Raw genomic sequence first — 3,345 nt, forward strand, 5'->3', positions numbered from 1 at the left:
TTGGAAGATAAAATCTTCTTTCCCTACTATGTTATTATTAAAAAATCACATTTTAATTCTAAATTACGCCATCGGGAAATCTAACTTACATTACAATAAATTACATTTTAACAAATGTATCTCATTACACAGAATACATGATAACTAGAATATTAAATATAACAACATTCATGAAAGATTAAATTTATTAAAGACAATATCATGAATATATAATAATATATATATATATATCTATTATATATATAATTATATATATATATATATATATATAGAATATATAATGTTACTAGCCTGAACAGCCCAGCAGCTCCCCTGGTAATCTCTGATTGGCAACCGATAAACTCTCTCTCTCTCTCTCTCTCTCTCTCTCTCTCTCTCTCTCTCTCTCTCTCATTCCTATTAAGTTAATTGCTTCAATTACATTGCCCAGCATTTTTGACAGTACATTTTGCACCATCTAATCCCCCATTCCTATCGCGGCTGAACTTGCACTTGAAGGGTTGTGCCTATTCATCCCAGGGACCTTGAAAACTATGTATTATACTCTATCTGAAGTTTTCGGTTATTTTTAAATGTCACCACCTTCCTACACTTTTTCACGGCCCCCTTCATATCAGGGCTGAACTAGTCTCATTGACATCAAAAACTATGGATTTGACACTAATATCTGTATTTTTTGGTTATTTTTACATGTCACCACCTTCCCACCCCTTTGCATGCAGCCCCCTTTCAACTGGGGCTGAATTTCGGACCTTGTGGGCTTTGGGAGTGTCATTATTCATCTCGGTAACCTTGAAAACTGTCGATTAAACACTAATATCTGTAATGTTTGGTTACTTTTACATTTTACCCCCCTTACCATCACTTTCTCACTTCACTCTTATCGTGGCTGAACTTGGACTTAAAGGCCATCTGGTGCGTCACTATTCATCTCTACAACCTCAAAAACTATTGGTTTCCTGTATTTTTAACATTTTACTCCCTTCTCACACCCACCTCTTTACTCCTACTCATGGTCCGATTTTAATTGTTTTCACCATGACTGTTCTCTGTTTAATATTGATTTATATTTAGACTCTCATGAAAATCAGTAAAAAAAACGTGGATTTGTGTAGCATTCATAGAAGCATACAAGGAAACAGACATTTTCTCATTTATATCTATGTATATATATATATATATATATATATATATATATATATATATATATATATATATATAAAAGGCTCATTAAAACACTGTTTTAAAGCTAAGGATTATATTTCGGAGGTATGACTACCACCCTTATCAAGCAGTGAATGACAGAAGAAGTTACATTGCCGAAATGTATAGTGGGAGAAATACCTTTAGGTAATGCCTGGGGCTGTCACTGAGCCGCCATATGTTCTGTTAATTGTCTTAATCCTCTTCATCATTACCTTTAGGAAGATACTGACTATATGCTCAGAATCCTAGGCTCCAGTGGAAAGGTTGATCCTCTTACCCTGTTGTTTTATCAGTGAGGATTCCACTATTTGACATTTGTATAGACAGCTGCTCTTGTATATAAATCGGGATGAGTTCTAATCCATGGTATGGTTCATGTTATTCATATGATAGAAAATTGCCGGATTGTTTTGTCCATATCTAACAGAGTTTATGTTATGTTAACCCTTCTTCGACTATTCACGTATATATACGTTCGGCTAGTTTTTGTCACAAATACTATTCACGTATATATACGGTTGCCCTTTCCCGCCATTATAACTGATTTTTTCGCATTAAAATTATTACCACATGTAAGTCCAAGATATTTTACGCCAGGACAACACAAAAACTACAATATATTGACCTATATAATAGAATAATTAGGATATTTTGATATCTGGCTATCATTGTTGGCGGATTACATTTTATCTGGGTGGGGCACAAGGAGGTTAGGGCGGGGCAGAGTAATTATAGTCTTATAGGGGTAACCATAGTTTGTAAACAACTCTCTGCGACACACGTGTACTGTTTATTTATTGGGAAATTTATCAGGTGACAAGCAATGTGATATTACATTTTAACTTCGAAGTAATACCATGCCTCAGATATGACAGATATAATAACACAATCCTATCATTATGGTAAATATGGTATCCATACTTTCCCCACTTTAAGCATCCCATCATGTTAGATGGGCTATAACCCCATGCTACAAGGCATTCCACTCAATCAATCACTAAATATTGGATGTCTTTTTGTAAATATTAGCATAAAGATTATGGTAATGAATAATGAATAACTAGGTTTTGCTTATTCATGTAATATGTCTGCTTGAAGGTAAAGGCGGCTTAGCTTCCAATTTATAGTGCTATTTTCCCTCAGTCACACACGCACATTGACACAGCTAAAGCGTCATATATATATATATATATATATATATATATATATATATATATATATATATATATATATATATATATATATATATATATATATATATATATATATATGACGCTGTAGCTTTCTTTATTTCAAGATCTGATCACAGTAAACAGAGCGGAGAAAGAAAGAAAAAAAAACAGCGTATATATATATATATGTGTGTGTGTGTGCGTGTGTGTGGTCTGATTATGGCAACATAGCACTATAAATTGGAAGGTGAACGGTCTTTACCTTCAAGCAGACATATAACAGGAATAAGCAAAACCTAGTTATTCATTATTCATTAGCATAATCTTTATTCTTTTATTCTAATATATATATATATATATATATATATATATATATATATATATATATATATATATATATGTATATATATATATGAATATATATATATATATATATATATATATATATATATATGTATGTATATATATTATATATATATATATATATATATATATATATATATATATATATATATGTGTGTGTGTGTGTGTGTGTGTGTGTTGTGTGGTGTGTGCTATATAATAAGCTATAAAGTGAATAATGGTGTTAACATGCATACCATATACATGTCTAAGATAATCCATGTCAGAACAGTACTAAGACGACAACAAACAGAACTGGGTCACGAAATTACTCATTTGACCGCTCCCAATCATGGAAGGCAGACGTGCGAGAGATTTGCGTCGTTTCCGGCTAGACCCTTACCCATCTGTAGAGGACGACCGAGATCTAATTCACGAACTCTTAGATGAATATGATGATGACCCAAGTGATCCTTTATCTGAAGACGATTTGGAAGAGGGCAGTTCTCATGAAAATGAATTATGCGACAGTGATCATGAAGACGATGAAGAAGATAATGATGATGATGATAATGATGGTGGCAACGATAACACTAATCGAAATGAGTCAGTGCCTGAGGAAGCT

The sequence above is a fragment of the Macrobrachium nipponense genome, chromosome 44, assembly GCF_015104395.2.
Source record: "Macrobrachium nipponense isolate FS-2020 chromosome 44, ASM1510439v2, whole genome shotgun sequence".
Lineage (NCBI taxonomy): Eukaryota > Metazoa > Arthropoda > Malacostraca > Decapoda > Palaemonidae > Macrobrachium > Macrobrachium nipponense.